The sequence below is a fragment of the Ambystoma mexicanum genome, chromosome 1p (genome assembly GCF_040938575.1).
Source record: "Ambystoma mexicanum isolate Mex_15411 chromosome 1p, UKY_AmexF1_1, whole genome shotgun sequence".
NCBI classification, from domain to species: Eukaryota; Metazoa; Chordata; class Amphibia; order Caudata; family Ambystomatidae; genus Ambystoma; species Ambystoma mexicanum.
Window position 1 is genome coordinate 1,474,627,982 of NC_090921.1, and position 17,053 is coordinate 1,474,645,034.

Consider the following 17,053-nt stretch of genomic DNA (forward strand, 5'->3'; position numbering starts at 1 on the left):
CTACTTAAATGTGATGCAGGCCACAAGTCAGTTTGAAGATAATTGTAATATTCATGAATTTCCTTCAGATCACATGGAGTTTTTCTTTAGGTTGTTGTGAGGATAAGGGTTGTCTGTGTGAATGAGTTAGGCATCTTTTTTCCAAGGGAAGAAAACATCCCCCTACAACTGGCCTCCTGCTTATGCTTGAGTCAGAAACAAAACTCTCAGCTGGCTGTTTAGCTCATTTGGTTAGAGCGTGGTGCTAATAATGGCAAGGTCACGGGTTCGATCCCCGTATTGGCCTCCTTGTCATTTTGGGAAATATTTCTGCAGAAGCATGAGATTGATGCAGAATTGGCACTCACAGCTTTAGAGTTACTAACACAAGATTGCTGTTTTGTTGGAAGCAGCTGTGCATACATGGTCACGGGTCAGTACTGCTGCGGGACATAACCAATGTTGTTGTGAGGATAAGGGTTGTATTTGTGAATGAGTTAGGCATTTTCTTTCAAGGGAAGAAAACTCCCCCCTGCAACTGGCCTCCCTCCTATGCTCCAGTCAGAAGGCATACTTTTTCTGACTGAGCATGGTGCTAATCACGCCAAGTTAGCGAATTTGATCCCAGTATTGGCCACTTTGTCAATTTGGGAAATATTTCTGCAGAAGCATGAGATTGATGCAGTATTCCCACCCACAGCTTTAGATTTACTATGACTAGTTTGCTGTTTTGTTGGAAGCAGCAGTCCATAAATGGTCACAGGTCAGTACTGCTGTGGGAAATGACCAATGAGATGCATTTAACCTTCTTTGTCGCAGTACTACTCAAATGTGATGCAGGCCACAAGTCAGTTTGAAGATAATTGTAATATTCATGAATTTCCTTCAGATCACATGGAGTTTTTCTTTAGGTTGTTGTGAGGATAAGGGTTGTCTGTGTGAATGAGTTAGGCATTTGTTTTCCAAGGGAAGAAAACATCCCCCTACAACTGGCCTCCTGCTTATGCTTGAGTCAGAAACAAAACTCTCAGCTGGCTGTTTAGCTCATTTGGTTAGAACGTGGTGCTAATAATGGCAAGGTCACGGGTCCCCGTATTGGCCTCCTTGTCATTTTGGGAAATATTTCTGCAGAAGCATGAGATTGATGCAGAATTGGCACTCACAGCTTTAGAGTTACTAACACAAGATTGCTGTTTTGTTGGAAGCAGCTGTGCATACATGGTCACGGGTCAGTACTGCTGCGGGACATAACCAATGTTGTTGTGAGGATAAGGGTTGTATTTGTGAATGAGTTAGGCATTTTCTTTCAAGGGAAGAAAACTCCCCCCTGCAACTGGCCTCCCTCCTATGCTCCAGTCAGAAGGCATACTTTTTCTGACTGAGCATGGTGCTAATCACGCCAAGTTAGCGGATTTGATCCCAGTATTGGCCACTTTGTCAATTTGGGAAATATTTCTGCAGAAGCATGAGATTGATGCAGAATTCCCACCCACAGCTTTATATTTACTATGACTAGTTTGCTGTTTTGTTGGAAGCAGCAGTCCATAAATGGTCACAGGTCAGTACTGCTGTGGGAAATGACCAATGAGATGCATTTAACCTTCTTTGTCCCAGTTCTACTTAAATGTGATGCAGGCTACAAGTCAGTTTGAAGATAATTGTCATATTCGTGAATTTCCTTCAGATCATATGTAGTTTTTCTTTAGGTTGTTGTGAGGATAAGGGTTTTATGTGTGAATGAGTTAGGTATTTTTTTTCCAAGGGAAGAAAAAGTCCCCCTGCAACTGGCCTCCCTCTTATGCTCCAGTCAGAAATATGCCTCTCAGCTGGCCGGTTAGCTCAGTTGGTTAGAGCGTGGTGCTAATAACGCCAAGGTCACGGGTTCGATCCCCGTATTGGCCACTTTGTAATTTTGGGAAATATTTCTGCAGAAGGATGAGATTGATGCACAATTGGCACTCACAGCTTTAGAGTTACTAACACAAGATTGCTGTTTTGTTGGGAGCAGCTGTGCATACATAGTCACGGGTCAGTACTGCTGCGGACATAACTAATGTTGTTGTGAGGATAAGGGTTGTATTTGTGAATGAGTTAGGCATTTTCTTTCAAGGGAAGAAAACTCCCCCCTGCAACTGGCCTCCCTCCTATGCTCCAGTCAGAAGGCATACTTTTTCTGACTGAGCATGGTGCTAATCACGCCAAGTTAGCGAATTTGATCCCAGTATTGGCCACTTTGTCAATTTGGGAAATATTTCTGCAGAAGCATGATATTGATGCAGAATTCCCACCCACAGCTTTAGATTTACTATGACTAGTTTCCTGTTTTGTTGGAAGCAGCAGTCCATAAATGGTCACAGGTCAGTACTGCTGTGGGAAATGGCCAATGAGATGCATTTAACCTTCTTTGTCCCAGTTCTACTTAAATGTGATGCAGGCTACAAGTCAGTTTGAAGATAATTGTCATATTCCTGAATTTCCTTCAGATCACATGTAGTTTTTCTTTAGGTTGTTGTGAGGATAAGGGTTTTATGTGTGAATGAGTTAGGCATTTTTTTTCCAAGGGAAGAAAAAATCCCCCTGCAACTGGCCTCCCTCTTATGCTCCAGTTAGAAATATGCATCTCAGCTGGCCGGTTAGCTCAGTTGGTTAGAGCGTGGTGCTAATAACGCCAAGGTCACGGGTTCGATCCCCGTATTGGCCACTTTGTCATTTTGGGAAATATTTCTGCAGAAGGATGAGATTGATGCAGAATTGGCACTCACAGCTTTAGAGTTTCTAACACAAGATTGCTGTTTTGTTGGAAGCAGCTGTGCATACATAGTCACGGGTCAGTACTGCTGCGGACATAACCAATGTTGTTGTGAGGATAAGGGTTGTATTTGTGAATGACTTAGGCATTTTCTTTCAAGGAAAGAAAACTCCCCCCTGCAACTGACCTCCCTCCTATGCTCCAGTCAGAAGCATACTTTTTCTGACTGAGCATGGTGCTAATCACGCCAAGTTAGCGAATTTGATCCCAGTATTGGCCACTTTGTCAATTTGGGAAAAATGTCTGCAGAAGCATTAGATTGATGCAGAATTCCCACCCACAGCTTTAGATTTACTATGACAAGTTTGCTGTTTTGTTGGAAGCAGCAGTCCATAAATGGTCACAGGTCAGTACTGCTGTGGGAAATGACCAATGAGATGCATATAGCCTTCTTTGTCGCAGTACTACTTAAATGTGATGCAGGCCACAAGTCAGTTTGAAGATAATTGTAATATTCATGAATTTCCTTCAGATCACATGGAGTTTTTCTTTAGGTTGTTGTGAGGATAAGGGTTGTCTGTGTGAATGAGTTAGGCATTTTTTTTCCAAGGGAAGAAAACATCCCCCTACAACTGGCCTCCTGCTTATGCTTGAGTCAGAAACAAAACTCTCAGCTGGCTGTTTAGCTCATTTGGTTAGAGCGTGGTGCTAATAATGGCAAGGTCACGGGTTCGATCCCCGTATTGGCCTCCTTGTCATTTTGGGAAATATTTCTGCAGAAGCATGAGATTGATGCAGAATTGGCACTCACAGCTTTAGAGTTACTAACACAAGATTGCTGTTTTGTTGGAAGCAGCTGTGCATACATGGTCACGGGTCAGTACTGCTGCGGGACATAACCAATGTTGTTGTGAGGATAAGGGTTGTATTTGTGAATGAGTTAGGCATTTTCTTTCAAGGGAAGAAAACTCCCCCCTGCAACTGGCCTCCCTCCTATGCTCCAGTCAGAAGGCATACTTTTTCTGACTGAGCATGGTGCTAATCACGCCAAGTTAGCGAATTTGATCCCAGTATTGGCCACTTTGTCAATTTGGGAAATATTTCTGCAGAAGCATGAGATTGATGCAGAATTCCCACCCACAGCTTTATATTTACTATGACTAGTTTCCTGTTTTGTTGGAAGCAGCAGTCCATAAATGGTCACAGGTCAGTACTGCTGTGGGAAATGGCCAATGAGATGCATTTAACCTTCTTTGTCCCAGTTCTACTTAAATGTGATGCAGGCTACAAGTCAGTTTGAAGATAATTGTCATATTCGTGAATTTCCTTCAGATCACATGTAGTTTTTCTTTAGGTTGTTGTGAGGATAAGGGTTTTATGTGTGAATGAGTTAGGCATTTTTTTTCCAAGGGAAGAAAAAATCCCCCTGCAACTGGCCTCCCTCTTATGCTCCAGTTAGAAATATGCATCTCAGCTGGCCGGTTAGCTCAGTTGGTTATAGCGTGGTGCTAATAACGCCAAGGTCACGGGTTCGATCCCCGTATTGGCCACTTTGTCATTTTGGGAAATATTTCTGCAGAAGGATGAGATTGATGCAGAATTGGCACTCACAGCTTTAGAGTTTCTAACACAAGATTGCTGTTTTGTTGGAAGCAGCTGTGCATACATAGTCACGGGTCAGTACTGCTGCGGACATAACCAATGTTGTTGTGAGGATAAGGGTTGTATTTGTGAATGAGTTAGGCATTTTCTTTCAAGGGAAGTAAACTCCCCCCGCAACTGGCCTCCCTCCTATGCTCCAGTCAGAAGGCGTTCTTTTTCTGACTGAGCATTGTGCTAATCACGCCAAGTTAGCGAATTTGATCCCAGTATTGGCCACTTTGTCAATTTGGGAAATATTTCTGCAGAAGCATGAGATTGATGCAGAATTCCCACCCACAGCTTTAGATTTACTATGACAAGTTTGCTGTTTTGTTGGAAGCAGCAGTCCATAAATGGTCACAGGTCAGTACTGCTGTGGGAAATGACCAATGAGATGCATTTAACCTTCTTTGTCCCAGTTCTACTTAAATGTGATGCAGGCTACAAGTCAGTTTGAAGATAATTGTCATATTTATGAATTTCCTTCAGATCACATGTAGTTTTTCTTTAGGTTGTTGTGAGGATAAGGGTTTTATGTGTGAATGAGTTAGGCATTTTTTTTCCAAGGGAAGAAAAAATCCCCCTGCAACTGGCCTCCCTCCTATGGTCCAGTCAGAAATATGCCTCTCAGCTGACCGGTTAGCTCAGTTGGTTAGAGCGTTGTGCTAATAACGCCAAGGTCACGGGTGGCCACTTTGTCATTTTGGGAAATATTTCTGCAGAAGGATGAGATTGATGCAGAATTGGCACTCACAGCTTTAGAGTTACTAACACAAGTTTGCTGTTTTGTTGGAAGCAGCTGTGCATACATAGTCACGGGTCAGTACTGCTGCGGACATAACCAATGTTGTTGTGAGGATAAGGGTTGTATTTGTGAATGAGTTAGGCATTTTCTTTCAAGGAAAGAAAACTCCCTCCTGCAACTGACCTCCCTCCTATGCTCCAGTCAGAAGCATACTTTTTCTGACTGAGCATGGTGCTAATCACGCCAAGTTAGCGAATTTGATCCCAGTATTGGCCACTTTGTCAATTTGGGAAAAATGTCTGCAGAAGCATTAGATTGATGCAGAATTCCCACCCACAGCTTTAGATTTACTATGACAAGTTTGCTGTTTTGTTGGAAGCAGCAGTCCATAAATGGTCACAGGTCAGTACTGCTGTGGGAAATGACCAATGAGATGCATTTAACCTTCTTTGTCGCAGTACTACTTAAATGTGATGCAGGCCACAAGTCAGTTTGAAGATAATTGTAATATTCATGAATTTCCTTCAGATCACATGGAGTTTTTCTTTAGGTTGTTGTGAGGATAAGGGTTGTCTGTGTGAATGAGTTAGGCATTTTTTTTCCAAGGGAAGAAAACATCCCCCTACAACTGGCCTCCTGCTTATGCTTGAGTCAGAAACAAAACTCTCAGCTGGCTGTTTAGCTCATTTGGTTAGAGCGTGGTGCTAATAATGGCAAGGGCACTGGTCCCCGTATTGGCCTCCTTGTCATTTTGGGAAATATTTCTGCAGAAGCATGAGATTGATGCAGAATTGGCACTCACAGCTTTAGAGTTACTAACACAAGATTGCTGTTTTGTTGGAAGCAGCTGTGCATACATGGTCACGGGTCAGTACTGCTGCGGGACATAACCAATGTTGTTGTGAGGATAAGGGTTGTATTTGTGAATGAGTTAGGCATTTTCTTTCACGGGAAGAAAACTCCCCCCTGCAACTGGCCTCCCTCCTATGCTCCAGTCAGAAGGCATACTTTTTCTGACTGAGCATGGCGCTAATAAAGCCAAGTTAGCGAATTTGATCCCAGTATTGGCCACTTTGTCAATTTGGGAAATATTTCTGCAGAAGCATGAGATTGTTGCAGAATTCCCACCCACAGCTTTAGATTTACTATGACTAGTTTGCTGTTTTGTTGGAAGCAGCAGTCCATAAATGGTCACAGGTCAGTACTGCTGTGGGAAATGACCAATGAGATGCATTTAACCTTCTTTGTCCCAGTTCTACTTAAATGTGATGCAGGCTACAAGTCAGTTTGAAGATAATTGTCATATTCATGAATTTCCTTCAGATCACATGTAGTTTTTCTTTAGGTTGTTGTGAGGATAAGGGTTTTATGTGTGAATGAGTTAGGCATTTTTTTCCAAGGGAAGAAAAAATCCCCCTGCAACTGGCCTCCCTCTTATGGTCCAGTCAGAAATATGCCTCTCAGCTGGCTGGTTAGCTCAGTTGGTTAGTTGTGCTAATAACGCCAAGGTCACGGGTTCGATCCCCGTATTGGCCACTTTGTCATTTTGGGAAATATTTCTGCAGAAGGATGAGATTGATGCAGAATTGGCACTCACAGCTTTAGAGTTACTAACACAAGATTGCTGTTTTGTTGGAAGCAGCTGTGCATACATAGTCACGGGTCAGTACTGCTGCGGACATAACCAATGTTGTTGTGAGGATAAGGGTTGTATTTGTGAATGAGTTAGGCATTTTCTTTCAAGGAAAGAAAACTCCCCCCTGCAACTGACCTCCCTCCTATGCTCCAGTCAGAAGCATACTTTTTCTGACTGAGCATGGTGCTAATCACGCCAAGTTAGCGAATTTGATCCCAGTATTGGCCACTTTGTCAATTTGGGAAAAATGTCTGCAGAAGCATTAGATTGATGCAGAATTCCCACCCACAGCTTTACATTTACTATGACAAGTTTGCTGTTTTGTTGGAAGCAGCAGTCCATAAATGGTCACAGGTCAGTACTGCTGTGGGAAATGACCAATGAGATGCATATAGCCTTCTTTGTCGCAGTACTACTTAAATGTGATGCAGGCCACAAGTCAGTTTGAAGATAATTGTAATATTCATGAATTTCCTTCAGATCACATGGAGTTTTTCTTTAGGTTGTTGTGAGGATAAGGGTTGTCTGTGTGAATGAGTTAGGCATTTTTGTTCCAAGGGAAGAAAACATCCCCCTACAACTGGCCTCCTGCTTATGCTTGAGTCAGAAACAAAACTCTCAGCTGGCTGTTTAGCTCATTTGGTTAGAGCGTGGTGCTAATAATGGCAAGGTCACGGGTTCGATCCCCGTATTGGCCTCCTTGTCATTTTGGGAAATATTTCTGCAGAAGCATGAGATTGATGCAGAATTGGCACTCACAGCTTTAGAGTTACTAACACAAGATTGCTGTTTTGTTGGAAGCAGCTGTGCATACATGGTCACGGGTCAGTACTGCTGCGGGACATAACCAATGTTGTTGTGAGGATAAGGGTTGTATTTGTGAATGAGTTAGGCAATTTCTTTCAAGGGAAGAAAACTCCCCCCTGCAACTGGCCTCCCCCCTATGCTCCAGTCAGAAGGCATACTTTTTCTGACTGAGCATGGCGCTAATAAAGCCAAGTTAGCGAATTTGATCCCAGTATTGGCCACTTTGTCAATTTGGGAAATATTTCTGCAGAAGCATGAGATTGATGCAGAATTCCCACCCACAGCTTTCGATTTACTATGACTAGTTTGCTGTTTTGTTGGAAGCAGCAGTCCATAAATGGTCACAGGTCAGTACTGCTGTGGGAAATGACCAATGAGATGCATTTAACCTTCTTTGTCCCAGTTCTACTTAAATGTGATGCAGGCTACAAGTCAGTTTGAAGATAATTGTCATATTCATGAATTTCCTTCAGATCACATGTAGTTTTTCTTTAGGTTGTTGTGAGGATAAGGGTTTTATGTGTGAATGAGTTAGGCATTTTTTTTCCAAGGGAAGAAAAAATCCCCCTGCAACTGGCCTCCCTCTTATGGTCCAGTCAGAAATATGCCTCTCAGCTGGCTGGTTGGCTCAGTTGGTTAGTTGTGCTAATAACGCCAAGGTCACGGGTTCGATCCCCGTATTGGCCACTTTGTCATTTTGGGAAATATTTCTGCAGAAGGATGAGATTGATGCAGAATTGGCACTCACAGCTTTAGAGTTACTAACACAAGATTGCTGTTTTGTTGGAAGCAGCTGTGCATACATAGTCACGGGTCAGTACTGCTGCGGACATAACCAATGTTGTTGTGAGGATAAGGGTTGTATTTGTGAATGAGTTAGGCATTTTCTTTCAAGGAAAGAAAACTCCACCCTGCAACTGACCTCCCTCCTATGCTCCAGTCAGAAGCATACTTTTTCTGACTGAGCATGGTGCTAATCACGCCAAGTTAGCGAATTTGATCCCAGTATTGGCCACTTTGTCAATTTGGGAAAAATGTCTGCAGAAGCATTAGATTGATGCAGAATTCCCACCCACAGCTTTAGATTTACTATGACAAGTTTGCTGTTTTGTTGGAAGCAGCAGTCCATAAATGGTCACAGGTCAGTACTGCTGTGGGAAATGACCAATGAGATGCATATAGCCTTCTTTGTCGCAGTACTACTTAAATGTGATGCAGGCCACAAGTCAGTTTGAAGATAATTGTAATATTCATGAATTTCCTTCAGATCACATGGAGTTTTTCTTTAGGTTGTTGTGAGGATAAGGGTTGTCTGTGTGAATGAGTTAGGCATTTTTTTTCCAAGGGAAGAAAACATCCCCCTACAACTGGCCTCCTGCTTATGCTTGAGTCAGAAACAAAACTCTCAGCTGGCTGTTTAGCTCATTCGGTTAGAGCGTGGTGCTAATAATGGCAAGGTCACGGGTTCGATCCCCGTATTGGCCTCCTTGTCATTTTGGGAAATATTTCTGCAGAAGCATGAGATTGATGCAGAATTGGCACTCACAGCTTTAGAGTTACTAACACAAGATTGCTGTTTTGTTGGAAGCAGCTGTGCATACATGGTCACGGGTCAGTACTGCTGCGGGACATAACCAATGTTGTTGTGAGGATAAGGGTTGTATTTGTGAATGAGTTAGGCATTTTCTTTCAAGGGAAGAAAACTCCCCCCTGCAACTGGCCTCCCTCCTATGCTCCAGTCAGAAGGCATACTTTTTCTGACTGAGCATGGTGCTAATCACGCCAAGTTAGCGAATTTGATCCCAGTATTGGCCACTTTGTCAATTTGGGAAATATTTCTGCAGAAGCATGAGATTGATGCAGTATTCCCACCCACAGCTTTAGATTTACTATGACTAGTTTGCTGTTTTGTTGGAAGCAGCAGTCCATAAATGGTCACAGGTCAGTACTGCTGTGGGGAAATGACCAATGAGATGCATTTAACCTTCTTTGTCGCAGTACTACTTAAATGTGATGCAGGCCACAAGTCAGTTTGAAGATAATTGTAATATTCATGAATTTCCTTCAGATCACATGGAGTTTTTCTTTAGGTTGTTGTGAGGATAAGGGTTGTCTGTGTGAATGAGTTAGGCATTTGTTTTCCAAGGGAAGAAAACATCCCCCTACAACTGGCCTCCTGCTTATGCTTGAGTCAGAAACAAAACTCTCAGCTGGCTGTTTAGCTCATTTGGTTAGAGCGTGGTGCTAATAATGGCAAGGTCACGGGTCCCCGTATTGGCCTCCTTGTCATTTTGGGAAATATTTCTGCAGAAGCATGAGATTGATGCAGAATTGGCACTCACAGCTTTAGAGTTACTAACACAAGATTGCTGTTTTGTTGGAAGCAGCTGTGCATACATGGTCACGGGTCAGTACTGCTGCGGGACATAACCAATGTTGTTGTGAGGATAAGGGTTGTATTTGTGAATGAGTTAGGCATTTTCTTTCAAGGGAAGAAAACTCCCCCCTGCAACTGGCCTCCCTCCTATGCTCCAGTCAGAAGGCATACTTTTTCTGACTGAGCATGGTGCTAATCACGCCAAGTTAGCGGATTTGATCCCAGTATTGGCCACTTTGTCAATTTGGGAAATATTTCTGCAGAAGCATGAGATTGATGCAGAATTCCCACCCACAGCTTTATATTTACTATGACTAGTTTGCTGTTTTGTTGGAAGCAGCAGTCCATAAATGGTCACAGGTCAGTACTGCTGTGGGAAATGACCAATGAGATGCATTTAACCTTCTTTGTCCCAGTTCTACTTAAATGTGATGCAGGCTACAAGTCAGTTTGAAGATAATTGTCATATTCGTGAATTTCCTTCAGATCATATGTAGTTTTTCTTTAGGTTGTTGTGAGGATAAGGGTTTTATGTGTGAATGAGTTAGGTATTTTTTTTCCAAGGGAAGAAAAAGTCCCCCTGCAACTGGCCTCCCTCTTATGCTCCAGTCAGAAATATGCCTCTCAGCTGGCCGGTTAGCTCAGTTGGTTAGAGCGTGGTGCTAATAACGCCAAGGTCACGGGTTCGATCCCCGTATTGGCCACTTTGTAATTTTGGGAAATATTTCTGCAGAAGGATGAGATTGATGCACAATTGGCACTCACAGCTTTAGAGTTACTAACACAAGATTGCTGTTTTGTTGGGAGCAGCTGTGCATACATAGTCACGGGTCAGTACTGCTGCGGACATAACTAATGTTGTTGTGAGGATAAGGGTTGTATTTGTGAATGAGTTAGGCATTTTCTTTCAAGGGAAGAAAACTCCCCCCTGCAACTGGCCTCCCTCCTATGCTCCAGTCAGAAGGCATACTTTTTCTGACTGAGCATGGTGCTAATCACGCCAAGTTAGCGAATTTGATCCCAGTATTGGCCACTTTGTCAATTTGGGAAATATTTCTGCAGAAGCATGAGATTGATGCAGAATTCCCACCCACAGCTTTAGATTTACTATGACTAGTTTCCTGTTTTGTTGGAAGCAGCAGTCCATAAATGGTCACAGGTCAGTACTGCTGTGGGAAATGGCCAATGAGATGCATTTAACCTTCTTTGTCCCAGTTCTACTTAAATGTGATGCAGGCTACAAGTCAGTTTGAAGATAATTGTCATATTCCTGAATTTCCTTCAGATCACATGTAGTTTTTCTTTAGGTTGTTGTGAGGATAAGGGTTTTATGTGTGAATGAGTTAGGCATTTTTTTTCCAAGGGAAGAAAAAATCCCCCTGCAACTGGCCTCCCTCTTATGCTCCAGTTAGAAATATGCATCTCAGCTGGCCGGTTAGCTCAGTTGGTTAGAGCGTGGTGCTAATAACGCCAAGGTCACGGGTTCGATCCCCGTATTGGCCACTTTGTCATTTTGGGAAATATTTCTGCAGAAGGATGAGATTGATGCAGAATTGGCACTCACAGCTTTAGAGTTTCTAACACAAGATTGCTGTTTTGTTGGAAGCAGCTGTGCATACATAGTCACGGGTCAGTACTGCTGCGGACATAACCAATGTTGTTGTGAGGATAAGGGTTGTATTTGTGAATGAGTTAGGCATTTTCTTTCAAGGAAAGAAAACTCCCCCCTGCAACTGACCTCCCTCCTATGCTCCAGTCAGAAGCATACTTTTTCTGACTGAGCATGGTGCTAATCACGCCAAGTTAGCGAATTTGATCCCAGTATTGGCCACTTTGTCAATTTGGGAAAAATGTCTGCAGAAGCATTAGATTGATGCAGAATTCCCACCCACAGCTTTAGATTTACTATGACAAGTTTGCTGTTTTGTTGGAAGCAGCAGTCCATAAATGGTCACAGGTCAGTACTGCCGTGGGAAATGACCAATGAGATGCATATAGCCTTCTTTGTCGCAGTACTACTTAAATGTGATGCAGGCCACAAGTCAGTTTGAAGATAATTGTAATATTCATGAATTTCCTTCAGATCACATGGAGTTTTTCTTTAGGTTGTTGTGAGGATAAGGGTTGTCTGTGTGAATGAGTTAGGCATTTTTTTTCCAAGGGAAGAAAACATCCCCCTACAACTGGCCTCCTGCTTATGCTTGAGTCAGAAACAAAACTCTCAGCTGGCTGTTTAGCTCATTTGGTTAGAGCGTGGTGCTAATAATGGCAAGGTCACGGGTTCGATCCCCGTATTGGCCTCCTTGTCATTTTGGGAAATATTTCTGCAGAAGCATGAGATTGATGCAGAATTGGCACTCACAGCTTTAGAGTTACTAACACAAGATTGCTGTTTTGTTGGAAGCAGCTGTGCATACATGGTCACGGGTCAGTACTGCTGCGGGACATAACCAATGTTGTTGTGAGGATAAGGGTTGTATTTGTGAATGAGTTAGGCATTTTCTTTCAAGGGAAGAAAACTCCCCCCTGCAACTGGCCTCCCTCCTATGCTCCAGTCAGAAGGCATACTTTTTCTGACTGAGCATGGTGCTAATCACGCCAAGTTAGCGAATTTGATCCCAGTATTGGCCACTTTGTCAATTTGGGAAATATTTCTGCAGAAGCATGAGATTGATGCAGAATTCCCACCCACAGCTTTATATTTACTATGACTAGTTTCCTGTTTTGTTGGAAGCAGCAGTCCATAAATGGTCACAGGTCAGTACTGCTGTGGGAAATGGCCAATGAGATGCATTTAACCTTCTTTGTCCCAGTTCTACTTAAATGTGATGCAGGCTACAAGTCAGTTTGAAGATAATTGTCATATTCGTGAATTTCCTTCAGATCACATGTAGTTTTTCTTTAGGTTGTTGTGAGGATAAGGGTTTTATGTGTGAATGAGTTAGGCATTTTTTTTCCAAGGGAAGAAAAAATCCCCCTGCAACTGGCCTCCCTCTTATGCTCCAGTTAGAAATATGCATCTCAGCTGGCCGGTTAGCTCAGTTGGTTATAGCGTGGTGCTAATAACGCCAAGGTCACGGGTTCGATCCCCGTATTGGCCACTTTGTCATTTTGGGAAATATTTCTGCAGAAGGATGAGATTGATGCAGAATTGGCACTCACAGCTTTAGAGTTTCTAACACAAGATTGCTGTTTTGTTGGAAGCAGCTGTGCATACATAGTCACGGGTCAGTACTGCTGCGGACATAACCAATGTTGTTGTGAGGATAAGGGTTGTATTTGTGAATGAGTTAGGCATTTTCTTTCAAGGGAAGTAAACTCCCCCCGCAACTGGCCTCCCTCCTATGCTCCAGTCAGAAGGCGTTCTTTTTCTGACTGAGCATTGTGCTAATCACGCCAAGTTAGCGAATTTGATCCCAGTATTGGCCACTTTGTCAATTTGGGAAATATTTCTGCAGAAGCATGAGATTGATGCAGAATTCCCACCCACAGCTTTAGATTTACTATGACAAGTTTGCTGTTTTGTTGGAAGCAGCAGTCCATAAATGGTCACAGGTCAGTACTGCTGTGGGAAATGACCAATGAGATGCATTTAACCTTCTTTGTCCCAGTTCTACTTAAATGTGATGCAGGCTACAAGTCAGTTTGAAGATAATTGTCATATTTATGAATTTCCTTCAGATCACATGTAGTTTTTCTTTAGGTTGTTGTGAGGATAAGGGTTTTATGTGTGAATGAGTTAGGCATTTTTTTTCCAAGGGAAGAAAAAATCCCCCTGCAACTGGCCTCCCTCCTATGGTCCAGTCAGAAATATGCCTCTCAGCTGACCGGTTAGCTCAGTTGGTTAGAGCGTTGTGCTAATAACGCCAAGGTCACGGGTGGCCACTTTGTCATTTTGGGAAATATTTCTGCAGAAGGATGAGATTGATGCAGAATTGGCACTCACAGCTTTAGAGTTACTAACACAAGTTTGCTGTTTTGTTGGAAGCAGCTGTGCATACATAGTCACGGGTCAGTACTGCTGCGGACATAACCAATGTTGTTGTGAGGATAAGGGTTGTATTTGTGAATGAGTTAGGCATTTTCTTTCAAGGAAAGAAAACTCCCTCCTGCAACTGACCTCCCTCCTATGCTCCAGTCAGAAGCATACTTTTTCTGACTGAGCATGGTGCTAATCACGCCAAGTTAGCGAATTTGATCCCAGTATTGGCCACTTTGTCAATTTGGGAAAAATGTCTGCAGAAGCATTAGATTGATGCAGAATTCCCACCCACAGCTTTAGATTTACTATGACAAGTTTGCTGTTTTGTTGGAAGCAGCAGTCCATAAATGGTCACAGGTCAGTACTGCTGTGGGAAATGACCAATGAGATGCATTTAACCTTCTTTGTCGCAGTACTACTTAAATGTGATGCAGGCCACAAGTCAGTTTGAAGATAATTGTAATATTCATGAATTTCCTTCAGATCACATGGAGTTTTTCTTTAGGTTGTTGTGAGGATAAGGGTTGTCTGTGTGAATGAGTTAGGCATTTTTTTTCCAAGGGAAGAAAACATCCCCCTACAACTGGCCTCCTGCTTATGCTTGAGTCAGAAACAAAACTCTCAGCTGGCTGTTTAGCTCATTTGGTTAGAGCGTGGTGCTAATAATGGCAAGGGCACTGGTCCCCGTATTGGCCTCCTTGTCATTTTGGGAAATATTTCTGCAGAAGCATGAGATTGATGCAGAATTGGCACTCACAGCTTTAGAGTTACTAACACAAGATTGCTGTTTTGTTGGAAGCAGCTGTGCATACATAGTCACGGGTCAGTACTGCTGCGGACATAACCAATGTTGTTGTGAGGATAAGGGTTGTATTTGTGAATGAGTTAGGCATTTTCTTTCAAGGAAAGAAAACTCCCCCCTGCAACTGACCTCCCTCCTATGCTCCAGTCAGAAGCATACTTTTTCTGACTGAGCATGGTGCTAATCACGCCAAGTTAGCGAATTTGATCCCAGTATTGGCCACTTTGTCAATTTGCGAAAAATGTCTGCAGAAGCATTAGATTGATGCAGAATTCCCACCCACAGCTTTACATTTACTATGACAAGTTTGCTGTTTTGTTGGAAGCAGCAGTCCATAAATGGTCACAGGTCAGTACTGCTGTGGGAAATGACCAATGAGATGCATATAGCCTTCTTTGTCGCAGTACTACTTAAATGTGATGCAGGCCACAAGTCAGTTTGAAGATAATTGTAATATTCATGAATTTCCTTCAGATCACATGGAGTTTTTCTTTAGGTTGTTGTGAGGATAAGGGTTGTCTGTGTGAATGAGTTAGGCATTTTTTTTCCAAGGGAAGAAAACATCCCCCTACAACTGGCCTCCTGCTTATGCTTGAGTCAGAAACAAAACTCTCAGCTGGCTGTTTAGCTCATTTGGTTAGAGCGTGATGCTAATAATGGCAAGGTCACGGGTTCGATCCCCGTATTGGCCTCCTTGTCATTTTGGGAAATATTTCTGCAGAAGCATGAGATTGATGCAGAATTGGCACTCACAGCTTTAGAGTTACTAACACAAGATTGCTGTTTTGTTGGAAGCAGCTGTGCATACATGGTCACGGGTCAGTACTGCTGCGGGACATAACCAATGTTGTTGTGAGGATAAGGGTTGTATTTGTGAATGAGTTAGGCAATTTCTTTCAAGGGAAGAAAACTCCCCCCTGCAACTGGCCTCCCCCCTATGCTCCAGTCAGAAGGCATACTTTTTCTGACTGAGCATGGCGCTAATAAAGCCAAGTTAGCGAATTTGATCCCAGTATTGGCCACTTTGTCAATTTGGGAAATATTTCTGCAGAAGCATGAGATTGATGCAGAATTCCCACCCACAGCTTTCGATTTACTATGACTAGTTTGCTGTTTTGTTGGAAGCAGCAGTCCATAAATGGTCACAGGTCAGTACTGCTGTGGGAAATGACCAATGAGATGCATTTAACCTTCTTTGTCCCAGTTCTACTTAAATGTGATGCAGGCTACAAGTCAGTTTGAAGATAATTGTCATATTCATGAATTTCCTTCAGATCACATGTAGTTTTTCTTTAGGTTGTTGTGAGGATAAGGGTTTTATGTGTGAATGAGTTAGGCATTTTTTTTCCAAGGGAAGAAAAAATCCCCCTGCAACTGGCCTCCCTCTTATGGTCCAGTCAGAAATATGCCTCTCAGCTGGCTGGTTAGCTCAGTTGGTTAGTTGTGCTAATAACGCCAAGGTCACGGGTTCGATCCCCGTATTGGCCACTTTGTCATTTTGGGAAATATTTCTGCAGAAGGATGAGATTGATGCAGAATTGGCACTCACAGCTTTAGAGTTACTAACACAAGATTGCTGTTTTGTTGGAAGCAGCTGTGCATACATAGTCACGGGTCAGTACTGCTGCGGACATAACCAATGTTGTTGTGAGGATAAGGGTTGTATTTGTGAATGAGTTAGGCATTTTCTTTCAAGGAAAGAAAACTCCCCCCTGCAACTGACCTCCCTCCTATGCTCCAGTCAGAAGCATACTTTTTCTGACTGAGCATGGTGCTAATCACGCCAAGTTAGCGAATTTGATCCCAGTATTGGCCACTTTGTCAATTTGGGAAAAATGTCTGCAGAAGCATTAGATTGATGCAGAATTCCCACCCACAGCTTTAGATTTACTATGACAAGTTTGCTGTTTTGTTGGAAGCAGCAGTCCATAAATGGTCACAGGTCAGTACTGCTGTGGGAAATGACCAATGAGATGCATATAGCCTTCTTTGTCGCAGTACTACTTAAATGTGATGCAGGCCACAAGTCAGTTTGAAGATAATTGTAATATTCATGAATTTCCTTCAGATCACATGGAGTTTTTCTTTAGGTTGTTGTGAGGATAAGGGTTGTCTGTGTGAATGAGTTAGGCATTTTTTTTCCAAGGGAAGAAAACATCCCCCTACAACTGGCCTCCTGCTTATGCTTGAGTCAGAAACAAAACTCTCAGCTGGCTGTTTAGCTCATTTGGTTAGAGCGTGGTGCTAATAATGGCAAGGTCACGGGTTCGATCCCCGTATTGGCCTCCTTGTCATTTTGGGAAATATTTCTGCAGAAGCATGAGATTGATGCAGA

General features: G+C 42.8%; 6 non-coding genes across 6 annotated transcripts; all 6 read left to right on the forward strand.

The window, feature by feature from the left end:
- Positions 1-1,807: 1,807 nt before the first annotated feature.
- TRNAI-AAU (transfer RNA isoleucine (anticodon AAU)) lies at positions 1,808-1,881 on the forward strand. Its single transcript has one exon. It is a non-coding gene; the product is annotated as a tRNA-Ile (tRNA).
- Positions 1,882-2,606: 725 nt separating this feature from the next.
- TRNAI-AAU (transfer RNA isoleucine (anticodon AAU)) lies at positions 2,607-2,680 on the forward strand. Its single transcript has one exon. It is a non-coding gene; the product is annotated as a tRNA-Ile (tRNA).
- A 1,524-nt stretch (positions 2,681-4,204) lies between these two features.
- TRNAI-AAU (transfer RNA isoleucine (anticodon AAU)) lies at positions 4,205-4,278 on the forward strand. Its single transcript has one exon. It is a non-coding gene; the product is annotated as a tRNA-Ile (tRNA).
- A 6,286-nt stretch (positions 4,279-10,564) lies between these two features.
- Positions 10,565-10,638, forward strand: TRNAI-AAU (transfer RNA isoleucine (anticodon AAU)). The gene has a single exon. It is a non-coding gene; the product is annotated as a tRNA-Ile (tRNA).
- A 725-nt stretch (positions 10,639-11,363) lies between these two features.
- TRNAI-AAU (transfer RNA isoleucine (anticodon AAU)) lies at positions 11,364-11,437 on the forward strand. Its single transcript has one exon. It is a non-coding gene; the product is annotated as a tRNA-Ile (tRNA).
- A 1,524-nt stretch (positions 11,438-12,961) lies between these two features.
- Positions 12,962-13,035, forward strand: TRNAI-AAU (transfer RNA isoleucine (anticodon AAU)). The gene has a single exon. It is a non-coding gene; the product is annotated as a tRNA-Ile (tRNA).
- Positions 13,036-17,053: the final 4,018 nt, after the last annotated feature.